The sequence below is a fragment of the Eriocheir sinensis genome, chromosome 62, assembly GCF_024679095.1.
Source record: "Eriocheir sinensis breed Jianghai 21 chromosome 62, ASM2467909v1, whole genome shotgun sequence".
Taxonomy (NCBI): Eukaryota; Metazoa; Arthropoda; class Malacostraca; order Decapoda; family Varunidae; genus Eriocheir; species Eriocheir sinensis.
The window spans coordinates 6,992,649-7,005,497 of NC_066570.1; the positions used below are offsets into that span (position 1 = coordinate 6,992,649).

Consider the following 12,849-nt stretch of genomic DNA (forward strand, 5'->3'; position numbering starts at 1 on the left):
GGAAGAAGATGGGAAGGCGTTTTAAAGGAAGACTAATTAAAATGAAACAACTGACAATAAAGGTAATGCATAGAAAGAAAACATTAAGACTGCAGGATATATAACAAAACAGAACATTAACAGCGGAAACACAAACTAAGTAAGACTGGAATTACGCAACAAAAAAATGCAAATCAACACAGACGAAACAAAGTGCTTAAGACCCTCACCAGCTTGAAGACGGCCGCCATGTTGCTGTTGTTGTTGTTGTTTCCTTAGTCAGCGTCAGTCAGGTACTGTATCTCAGTGACACTTCTACTCCCTTATATACGCAGGCGAGTACACACACATACATACATACATACACACACACGCCGCCCCTTCCCCTCTCTCTGTTGATCAATAGCAAGAGACTTGAAACAGTCTGGTGCACACAGATTGACGGTACACACACACACACACACACACACACACACACACACACACACACACACACACACACACACACACACATACACAAACGAAGTCAATGATCTCTTTCACTGGTGTGTGTGTGTGGGTGGGTGATTGTCAAATTTTGGAGGGAAAGGTCAAATTGTTTGTCTATTCTACGCTGAAAATCGCGCACATCCGAAAATCACACAAATCTGAGAATGAGAGAGGGGGAGGGGGGAAGAGTGGTATGATCGATTTATTTATTTATTTATTTATTTATTTATTTATTTATTTTTTTACGTGCTGCGCCAGGAGGCTTTTATGAGGGGTCTGTGGATGGCCCGGCCCGTTAGTGGCGCAGGCGAATAGTAATTTAATAAGTGGCTGCCGTGACATATGGAAGCTCCAAGTGCTCCTCTTGACCGAAGTCGCCGAAGTGAGGGTTGACTGGAGATCTGGACCTGTCTTTATTTTCATCAGGGGCGGTATTAATAAAGAGTCCAAGGAGTGAAATTCAACTACTGCAAGGAGTCTTTATTAATACCGGCACTGGGCAGCATGTGGGTAATGTTCCGCCTCTCGGTAATGGTTGAAATCTGTCAGCGTCAGGCGGTGGAGCATGAACCCGGGTATTTGGTATCACCGTTTCCAAGCGCTGATCACTCCGCCACCGCCAGTCAGTGAGCCGGGGATGAACTGAGGGGAACTGGGTGTTTAGTTAGGAGGGGACATGCAAACACTGAAGGGGAGTTGAGTTACTGTTTAAGGGAAATTCGGTTACTTTATAAGGCGATAATGTGACTTCTAGAGTGGGACTATAAAGGTTACCAATTGAGAAAGGTTATGTTAAAATTTCAAGGGGCTGCGTGATCATATAAGAGTGATTAGGATACCACATAAGGGAGGTTACCGTTGAGGGGACTAGGTAATAATGTGAGGAGGTTAGATGACCATTTGAGGAAAACTGGATAACGTTTTGTAATCATTGAAGGGGAATTGGATTATGATTTGAAGAGTTAGTTTAGCATTCAAAGGGACTGGATAATCATATGAGGGGATTAAGATACCATTTGTAGTAAGTCAGGTTATGTTAATTGGTCACATTATCTACATGCAGATGATAATATAGGATGAAGGACCTACACTTTCTCGTGGCCTTGTGCTGAAGAAAGTACTATACCGTTGATGGCTGTGAACTTTTTAACTGACCGCAAAAAAATAGGTATATAAAAACACGCCCAAAAAATATTACATCTCTAAGAACAGCGGATTTTTTTGTGTAAACTTTGCATTACGAGTGTTTGATAAATGAAGCGTGGCGAACGTTTATGATGCTTCACCCATTTCAGTCTTCGTGTAAAAAAAAAAGAAAAAAAAATAGCCTTTGAACGGAAATACAACAGAACCTTTACATCTTACGGTATCGATCGTACGTTTTGGTAATAAAAACAGATCATAAAAAAAATGTTTGGATATTCTCCAATATTCTCTAATATTCTCTCTATTCTCTGGAGTGGCAAGTTATAGTTACCAATAGCAAGAAACACACACACACACACACACACACACACACACACACACACACACACATATATATACAAACACACACACACACACACACACAAACACATACACACCTGTGGAAAAGATTAGTGACTTCGTTTGTTTGTGTATATGTGTGTGTGTGTGTGTGTGTGTTTCTAAGTTTCTTGCTATTGGTCAACTGATGGAGGGGGAGGGGAGGCGGTGTGTGTGTGTGTGTGTGTGTGTGTGTGTGTGTGTGTGTGTGTGTGTGTGTGTGTGTGTGTGTGTACTCGCCTGTGTATATAAGGAGGTGGAGGTGTCACTGGGATACACTAACTAACTGACGCTGACTAAGTATAGAACAGCAACAGCAACAGCAACAACAACAACAACAACAACAACAGCAACATGGCAGCCATATTCAAGCTGGTGAGGGTCTTAGGCACTTCTTTTCGTCTTTTTTCTTATTGTTATACATTTTTTATTCATGTAATTCCAATCGTTCTTGTGTTGTGTTTTCTCTGTCATCATCCTGGAGTCTATATTTTCTTCCATTTGTAATCTCTATTTATGTTTTGTTTTATTTTAGTTAGTCTTCCCTTAACGCGGCTTCTCATTTCTATCCCTCGTGACCCATTTCCCATTTTCCTTCCTGTTTTCTCTGTCATCATCCTGCAGTCCATATTTTCTTCCATTTGTAATCTCTATTTATGTTTTGTTTTATTTTAGTTAGTCTTCCCTCAACGCGGCTTCTCATTTTTATCCCTCGTGACCCATTTTCCTTCCTCCTCTTCTTCTCTTTCATTCTTCCTCTCATATAGTTCTCCCCTCTTCCCTTCTCCCTCGTTCCTCTTTCTCTCCTTCCTCCCTTTCTCTTCTTTCTCTTCTCTCCCTTTCGCCCTTTTTCTCTTTATCTCCTGTATCATTTTCCCTTTCTTCTCATTCCCCTCTTCCCATGTTCCCTTCCCTCCGTGTTTCTCCTTTCGCAATATCACCTCCTTCCCTCTCTCCTTCCCGTTCTCTCTTTCTTCCCTTTCTCTTCTCCCTCAATCTTCATATTTTTCCCTCTTCCATTCTCCCTCTCTCCTCTTTCACTCCGCATTATCCCTTTCTTTCTTTTCTCTCTTTCAAATTCAACCTCTCTCCCCTTTCTTCCTCTCTCCTCTCTCGATCCTCCCATTTCCTCTTTTACTCCTTTCCCATTCTCCCTTTCTTCCCTTACCCTTGTCTCCTTTCCCATTCTCCATCCTTTTCTCTCACTAATCATTGGCATCCCCTTACTCACCCCACCACCCTCTCATCTGTCACCCCACGCCCTCTCCCTTCCTCAGGTGATCATGGTGTTCCTGCTGTGCCTGGTGTCGTGTGGCATGGCGCTCCCTGACCCTGACCCAGTACGCTTCCGCAACCATCGCAGGGGCGGCGGCGGCGGGAGGCACAGGGGCGGAGGACACAGGCGCGGGGGCGGCGGCTTCGGGCACGGCGGCGGACATAAGCACGGCTGAAAAGGTAAGAGAGAGTAAGAGAGAGAGAGAGAGAGAGAGAGAGAGAGAGAGAGAGAGAGAGAGAGAGAGAGAGAGAGAGAGAGAGAGAGAGAGAGAGAGAGGGAGAGAGGGAGAGAGAGACAGAGAGAGAGAGAGAGAGAGAGAGAGAGAGAGAGAGAGAGAGAGAGAGAGAGAGAGAGAGAGAGAGAGAGAGAGAGAGAGAGAGAGAGATCTTGGGTCGTTAATATCCTACATCTTAATACAGGAAAAGCCATGTTCTTCTAAATCTCAGCTATATTGCTCCTATTATTTAAAGATAATGGGCAAAATTGTATAAAAATAAGTTTTAGTGAGATTGAAGGTACTGGAAAAGGTGTGGGAAGTAAAGAATGAAAAAGAATGACGGGTATAGGAGAGAGAGAGAGAGAGAGAGAGAGAGAGAGAGAGAGAGAGAGAGAGAGAGAGAGAGAGAGAGAGAGAGAGAGAGAGAGAGAGAGAGAGAGAGAGAGAGAGAGAGAGAGAGAGAGAGAGAGAGAGAGAGAGAGAGAGAGAGAGAGTTGGTGTTCTCATTACCTAAATTACCTCACCTGTTCTTATGTCCATGACCGTGATTCTTTTTTTTTTTTTTAGATGCATGTGATATTTTCTCCTTAAATTATTTTCACTTTTACTGTTGTTTATTTTTGTTGCTGTTGTTTGATGCTTAGATAACAGTGTGGTTGTTTGCTCTTCTCATAAGACTTCACATAACTAGGCTTTGGTTGGCAGGAAATAACTTACTGAACTCCCTACCATAAGTTCCATAAAGATCATTATTATTACCATCATCACCACCACCACCATGGCCATCATCACCACCACCATGACCATCATCACCACCACCATGACCATCACCACCACCATGGCCATCACCACCACCACCATGACCATCATCACCACCACCATCATGACCATCACCACCACCATCATCACCACCACCACCATGACCATCACCATCACCACCACCATCATCACCACCACCATCATCACCACCACCACCACCACCTCCACCACCATGACCATCACCACCACCATCATCACCACCACCGTTACCTCCACCACCATCCTCTTTTAAAACAGTCAAATGCAGGTCACCAAGAAGCATACACCATCACCACCACCACCTCCGTCATCACAACCATCACCACCACCACCACCACTACCTCCGTCATCACCACCACCACCACCTCCGTCATCACCACCATCACCACCAACAATAGTCCCAACAATCCACCAGTAACCTCTTCACCTCTCTACCCTTCCCTTCATCAGCCCTTCGCCGCCCCTCCACCCTCCCCTGCAGCGCCTCCATCAGGATCAACACCCCTTACTGCTCCTCCCCTGCAGCGCCCCCACCAGAACCAGGACGCCCTTTACTCTACCCTCCCCCTTCAGCTGCTCCACCCCTCGCCCCCTAACCAGCACCTCCCCACCACCACCACCACCCCCCTTCAGAATCGTCACTAGCCTACACTCGCCTGACGAAGGGAAACAACGGGAAACTCAACTAATAATCGCCCCTTGTATTCTGCATTCCTGTAATGTCATTGCTTTGTGTCTTGCCTTTAGATTTAGAGCGAAGAATAGAAGTGTATTACCAAGACAGGTGGTTAATGAGGAAGTGTACAGGTAGATTAATTACTGTGTCACACCTGTATGTCACCTGTATGTCGTCTTGTTGCTACGTAGGTGAGTCTTCTTTTCTTGGTGTGTGTGTGTGTGTGTGTGTGTGTGTGTGTGTGTGTGTGTGTGTGTGTGTGTGTGTCAGGGTTTGTGTGGGAGAGTGAGTGAGAGTGAAAAAATGGAGTGTGGGGGGGAATAAGTGAGAGTGAACATATGGTCGTGTGTGTGTGTGTGTGTGTGAGTGTGTGCATCGTGGTCGTCCTTCGCAGTTTCAAGATGTATCCAGTCTCTAAAGTAGTTCACTGTATAAATATTGTGTTCACTTGTCTTTGTATAGTCAATCACCTTATCTATTCTCTGTTCAACCATTATTTATATCATCGTGAGTGATGTAATATTAGTTGCTTGCTGTGCACATTTCACAATAAAGAGGCGAATATAATCACGGTGGTCTCTCTCTCTCTCTCTCTCTCTCTCTCTCTCTCTCTCTCTCTCTCTCTCTCATAAAGTTGGGCCGGGAAAGCGAACATTTACATCTAAGAACACACAATACGCTAATACACCAAGTTCCTGTGTGTGTGTGTGTGTGTGTGTGTGTTCGCCTCAACACAGCACATAACGTTAAGAGGCGATGTGCTCCGGTCAACCACTTCCTCGACAAGCTGGAGGGTTCGTAATCGCTGGCTCGGTGATTCATTGGTCCGACGCTTCGTTCAGCATCTCGCCGTGAACTAATGCCGGGTCTTCGTCTTCCGCGCAAGCTCAAACCCGTAGAGTGTCGTCTTTTGTCATCGATTGGGGTCATGCTAGGTTGCACTTTTTTCGTATTTTTTTATTTGCCCCTAAAAATGTAAATAAATACAAATTATTTGATATATATATTATTCATATGCGAGGAATGGAACCCAAGATTGTTCGTTGTTTTATTTTTCTGCGTCTCAGAGCTAACGATGTCATATCAGGAAAGGGAAATTTATCTTTAATTTTTTTGAGCCTATATTCTTTCCATTATAAACACTTCTCACTACCCTAAAGTGTGTGTAATGTACAAGTACTGCTTTACTCACAAAAACCTAAAAAAATAAACGGGAATTGAAAGTACAAGAAAATGATTGGATGCGCATCAGGCAACACCGTTCGCTTCAAGGCCGCCTGTAGCACAACCATAGTTCACAAAATTCAACAAAACACTATGAAGCTTCCGACGGTAAGTTTTCATTTCCGATTACTCTGAACCATAATTTACAATTCCACATGCCTTACTGATTATAGAATCAAGGAGTAATTACCTAGAAGAAAGTAACTTACCTTCTTGTATAATGATTTTTGTTGGAATGCAGACAAATGTACAGAGAGGCCCTTTAACGTCCATTTAAAAATACGAAGACTTGTCAAATTATTCCTCTTTACTGCCAATGAACAATGTTACATACACAACCAAAAATAAAGGGCGTATAAGACCTCAAAAGAGCTTGAGTATATATACGTACTAAACACTTCCCTAAGAGGTCCGTATATGTACATACTAAAAACTGTACGGCTTAACATTACGTAGTGAGTGAGCTTTAGCTTTAGTCAGCTCAAGAAAGCGTGAGTCGTCTCCAAGAAGCATGATCTATTCCTCCTTTAGCGTTTAGGAGAGACAAAGACTGGGTAGAATAGATTGAAGATAAATAATTAAGCAATTGGTCGAACAGGCAACTGACCCACCTGACATTGTTGCCAAACACCGCTACCGTGAAAGAACATATTCTGGATTCCTGCAGAGATAATAAGCAATACACGCCAGATAAACACAACAGGAAACTAAATAAAGTAATTATTCTAACTCATCAACACCAGAGAGTAGTTCAGCATGCACTCTAACATAGCCCTTCTGAACGGGTAACCTAGCCCCACAAAGCTACTGAACTAGTGTCGTTTTAAATGGTAAATCTGAATGATATCCAAGCTTTTTAAAATGGTATCCTAACTCCTCCTTTAAAATTCTAACCAATTCTCCTAAATGGTATCCACGGTCCCCCATTTAAGATGATAACCCAGCCCCATTCAGTGGCAGCCTCCCACCCTCACCTAGCCCTAATTTAATGTCATCCAAGCCCCACCTTTAAAATGGTTGCCCAACCCAATTCAGTGGCAGCTTCGTACCCTCATAGAGTAACCAAGTCCCCATTAAACGGTATCCAAGCCCAATCTCTAAAGTGATAACCCAGCCCCTTAAATTGTATTGCAATGGTATCTTAGGACCTCCTGTAACTTGATTTCCTGCTTCCAGTAAATGTTTTCCAGCTCCCCTAAAACTAAGCGTATAGGTCTGCCCCTTAAATTATAACTTGTCCCTCCAGAGAATAGAGAATATTAGAGAATATTGGAGAATATCCAAACATTTTTTTATGATCTGTTTTTATTACTAAAACGTAGGATCGATACCGTAAGATGTAAAGGTTCTGTTATATTTCCGTTCAAAGGCTATCTTTTTTTTTTTTTTACACGAAAACTGAAATGGGTGAAGCATCATAAACGTTCGCCACGCTTCATTTATCAAACACTCGTAATGCAAAGTTTACACATAAAAATCCGCTGTTCTTAGAGATGTAATATTTTGGGGGCGTGATTTTATATACCTATTTTTTTGCGGTCAGTTAAAAAGTTCACAGCCATCAACGGTATAGTACTTTCTTCAGCACAAGGCCACGAGAAAGTGTAGGTCCTTCATCCTATATTATCATCTGCATGCAGATAATGTGACCAATTAACGTAACCTGACTTACTACAAATGGTATCTTAATCCCCTCATATGATTATCCAGTCCCTTTGAATGCTAAACTAACTCTTCAAATCATAATCCATTTCCCCTTCAATGATTACAAAACGTTATCCAGTTTTCCTCAAATGTTCATCTAACCTCCTCACAATATTACCTAGTCCCCTCAACGGTAACCTCCCTTATGTGGTATCCTAATCACTCTTATATGATCACGCAGCCCCTTGAAATGGTAACATAACCTTTCTCAATTGGTAACCTTTACAGTCCCACTCTAGAAGTCACATTATCGCCTTATAAAGTAACCGAATTTCCCTTAAACAGTAACTCAACTCCCCTTCAGTGTTTGCATGTCCCCTCCTAACTAAACACCCAGTTCCCCTCAGTTCATCCCCGGCTCACTGACAGGCGGTGGCGGGGTGATCAGCGCGTAGAAACGGTGATACCAAATACCCGGGTTCAAGTTCCACCGCCGGACGATGACAATTTTCACCCATTGCCGAGTGGCGGAACATTACCCACATGCTGCCCGGATCAAAATAAAGACAGGTCCAGATCTCCAGTCAACCCTCACTTCAGCGACTTCAGTCAAGAGGAGCACTTGTAGCTACCATGGACCAGGCAAGAGTCATATGTCACGGCAGCCACTTATTAAACTACTATTCGCCTGCGCCACTAACGGGCCGGGCCATCCACAGACCCCTCATAAAAGCCTCCCGGCGCAGCACAAAAGAAGAAAAAATAATTGATCATACCTCCCCCCCCCCCCCTCCTCTCTTTCAGATTTGTGTGATTTTCGGATTTGCGCGATTTTTCAGCGTAGAATAGACAAACAATTTGACCCTTCCCTCCAAAATCTGACAATCACCCACCCACCCACACATAAGAACATAAGAACGCAGGAGTCTGCAAGAGGCCGGTAGGCCTGTACGAGGCAGCTCCTTTGACCCTAAGCTCCCGTGTATCTAACCCCACCTAATATCGCTGTCCATGAATTTATCTAGTCTATTTTTGAATGTGACAATTGTATTGGCACTCACCACATGACTGCTAAGCCTATTCCACTCATCCACCACCCTATTAGTAAACCAATTTTTGCCTATGTCCCTGTTGAATCTGAATTTATCCAGTTTAAACCCGTTACTTCGTGTCCTACCGTTCTCTCTTTACTACAAAACCTTATGAATGTCTCCTTAAACTTTGGCCTTCATCCATTTATAAACCTCGATCATGTCTCCACGCACCCTTCGCCTTTCTAGAGAATGCAAGTTTAACTGTTTGAGTCTTTCCTCGTATGGCAAGTTTCTCAACCCCTGAATCATCTTAGTCATCCTCCTCTGCACCGATTCTAACATTTTGATATCCATTCTATAGTAGGGTGACCAGAACTGAACCGCATAGTCAAGATGAGGTCTAACTAATGCTAAATATAGTTTGAGGAAGACTTGAGGCTTCTGTTGCTTTCTCTCCCTGAAAAGAATCCCAGTACCCTATTAGCTCGATTTCTAGCTTGAATGCATTGTGCCCTTGGACGGAGATCAGAGCTCCACTACCCCCTAAATCCTCTCCCTTTTAAGACCTACCTGTAGAGTGTCATTTAAGCAATAGTTATGTGAGGGTTGTTCCTACCTACACTCAGAATACTGCACTTCCCACATTGAACTCCATCTGCCATTTATCCGCCCAGATCCATGATCCTTCCGCCAGTCATAATCTGTTGAGTTCACCTTGGAGAATACTAGCGTCCTGATCCGACTCAATATTTCACCGATCTTGGTATCATCTGCAAATTTACTAACATCACTACTAATTCCTGTGTCTAAGTCATTGATATAAATAATAAACAAAAGTGGACCTAATACCGAACCTTGTGGGACCCCACTCGTAACACATCCCCAGTCAGATCTTTTACCATTGATTTGCACTCTTTGCTTCCTATTGCTAAGCCACGCCTTGACCCAGTTCAAAACTTTACCCTCTACTCCGTGAGCCTGTAATTTAAGCAACAGTCGTTGGTGAGGAACTTTGTCAAACGCTTGGTGGAAGAGGTGGAAGAGTGGAAGAGGTCATTGACTTCGTTTGTGTGTGTGTGTGTGTGTGTGTGTGTGTGTGTGTGTGTGTGTGTGTGTGTGTGTGTGTGTGTGTGTGTGTGTGTGTGTGTGTGAGTGTGTGAGTGCGTGTTCGTACCGTCAATCTGTGTGCACCAGACTGTTTCAAGACTCTTGCTATTGATCAACAGAGGGAGGGGGAAGGGGCGGCGTGTGTGTGTATGTATGTATGTGTGTGTACTCGCCTGCGTATATAAGGGGGTGGAAGTGTCACTGAGATACAGTAACCGACTGACGCTGACTAAGGAAACAACAACAACAACAACAGCAACATGGCGGCCGTCTTCAAGCTGGTGAGGGTCTTAAGCACTTTTTTTCGTCTTTATGTTGATTTGCATTTTTTTGTTGTGTAATTCCAGTCTTAGTTTGTGTTCCCGCTGTTAATACTCTGTTTTATTATATATCCTGCAGTCTTAATGTTTTCTTTCTATGCATTACCTTTATTGTCAGTTGTTTCATTTTGTTAGTCTTCCTTTAACACGCCTTCCCATCTTCTTTCCTCATGACGCATTTCCCTTTTTTTTTTCTCTACTCTTCCATTCTCCCTCTCTCCTCTGTCTCTCCTCTCATTCTCCATATTTCCTTTTTTTCTCTTTTCCATTCTCCCTCTTTCCTCTTTCTCTTCTCTCCCTTTCCTCCTTTCTCTCCTCTCCCCTTCGCCTTTCTTTTCATCTCCTCTATCATTTTCCATTTCTTCTTTCTTCTTTCTTACTCTTTTCATTTTCTCCTTATCCATTCTCCCTTTCTCCTCTTTCTCTCCTTTCCCATTTTCCTTTTCCATTCTCCCATTCTTCCCTTTTTCCTTCCCATTTCTTTCCAATTCTCCCTTACCTCTCTCCCTCCCATTCTCTCCCCCTTTCCCCTTCCCATTCTCCGTCTTCCCTTTCCCTCTTTCCCATTCTCCCTTCCTTTTCTCTCACATACCAATCGCTTCGTGGTGCAGTGGTTAGCACACTCGGCTCACAAGCGAGAGATCCCGGGTTCGACTCCCGGGCGGAGTGGAAAAATTTTGGGCGGCTTTTCCAATACCATACGCCCCTGTCCACCCAGCAGTGAATGGGTACCAGGTGTTAATCAGGGGTTGTGTCCCGTCTCCTGGGATCTGTTCCCTTCTCTTATAATTCCTTTCCCTTTTGTCTCTCTCCGGCATACGACCACAGATGTTGCGCCGACTAAACGAAACTTTCCAACTTTTCCTTCCTCAGGTGATCATGGTGTTCCTGCTGTGCCTGGTGTCCTGTGGCATGGCGCTCCCTGACCCTGACCCAGCACGCTTCCGCTCCCATCGCAAGGGCGGCGGTGGCGGGAAGCACAGGGGCGGCGGACACAAGCGCGGGGGCGGCGGCTACGGGGGTGGTGGACACAAGCACGGGTAGACAGGTAAGCAAGAGGTGAGGAGAGAGAGAGAGAGAGTTTCTGTTCTCATTACCTAAATTACCTCACCTGTAATTATGTCCATGATCGTGATTCTTTTTCTTTTTTTAGATGTATGTTTTATTTTCTCGGGAACACTTATTTTCACTTTTACTGTTGTTTATTTTTGTTGCTGTTGTTTGATGCTTAGATAACATTGTGGTTGTTTACTCTTCTCATAAGACTTCACATAACTAGGCTTTGGTTGGCAGGAAATAACTTACTGAATTCCCTACCATAAGTTCCAAAAAGATCATTATTATTACCATCATCACCACCACCATTATGACCATCATCACCACCATCACCACCACCACCATGACCATCACCACCACCACCATCACCACCACCGTCACCTCCACCACCACCCTCTTTTAAAACAGTCAAATGCAAATCACCAAGAAGCATACACCACCATCACCACCACCACCACCACCACCACTACCCCCGTCATCACCACCACCACCACCACCACCACCTCCGTCATCACCACCATCACCACCACCACCACCACCACCACCACTACCTCCGTCATCACCACCACCACCACCTCCGTCATCACCACCATCACCACCAACAATAGTCCCATCAATCCACCAGTAACCTCTTCACCTCTCCACCCTTCCCTTCATCAGCCCTTCGCCGCCCCTCCACCCTCCCCTGCAGCGCCTCCATCAGGATCAACACCCCTTACTGCTCCTCCCCTGCAGCGCCCCCACCAGAACCAGGACGCCCTTTACTCTACCCTCCACCTTCAGCTGCTCCACCCCTCGCCCCCTAACCAGCACCTCCCCACCACCACCACCACCACCCTTCAGAATCGTCACTTCCCTACACTCGCCTGAGGAAGGGAAACAACGGGAAACTCAGCTCTTCATCGCCCTCGTGTATTCTGCATTCCTGTATTGTCATTGCTTTGTGTCTTGCCTTCAGTCTATCACCTTATCTATTAATTTGTCTATTCATTATCATTATTTATATCATCGTGAGTGATGTAATATTAGTTGCTTGCTGTACTCATTTCACAATAAAGAGGCGAATATAATGACGGTGGTCTCTCTCTCTCTCTCTCCCTCTCTCTCTCTCTCATGGAGTTGGGTCGGAAAAGCGAACATTTACATCAAAGAACACACAATACGCTAATACACCAAGTTCCTGTGTGTGTGTGTGTGTGTGTGTGTTCCTCAACACAGCACATAACGATAAGAGGCGATGTGCTCCGGTTAACCACTTCCTCGACAAGCTGGAGGGTTCGTAATCGCTGGCTCGGTGATTCATTGGTCCGACGCTTCGTTCAGCATCTCGCCGTGAACTAATGCCGGGTCTTCGTCTTCCGCGCAAGCTTAACATTACGTAGTGAGTGAGCTTTAGCTTTAGTCAGCTCAAGAAAGCGTGAGTCGTCTCCAAGAAGCATGATCTATTCCTCCTTTAGCGTTCAGGAGAGACAAAGACTGGGTAGAATAGATTGAAGATAAATAAT

At 44.4% G+C, this 12,849-nt stretch overlaps 2 long non-coding RNA genes across 4 annotated transcripts in view; one reads left to right on the plus strand and one right to left on the minus strand.

Moving 5' to 3' along the window:
- LOC126986707 (uncharacterized) overlaps window positions 1-270 on the minus strand; it is an 8,110-nt gene extending 7,840 nt beyond the window's left edge. For both annotated transcript variants that reach the window (XR_007739907.1, XR_007739908.1), the window contains exon 1: window positions 210-270. This is a non-coding gene — a long non-coding RNA (uncharacterized LOC126986707). The remainder of the gene's footprint in view (window positions 1-209) is intronic.
- Window positions 271-2,244: 1,974 nt separating this feature from the next.
- LOC126986709 (uncharacterized) lies at window positions 2,245-12,414 on the plus strand. 2 transcript variants are annotated; one of them, XR_007739910.1, is made up of 3 exons: window positions 2,245-2,367; window positions 3,270-3,447; window positions 12,005-12,414. It is a non-coding gene; the product is annotated as an uncharacterized LOC126986709 (long non-coding RNA). The 2 variants fall into 2 exon arrangements; XR_007739909.1 differs by lacking the exon at window positions 12,005-12,414 and adding an exon at window positions 4,734-5,526.
- Window positions 12,415-12,849: the final 435 nt, after the last annotated feature.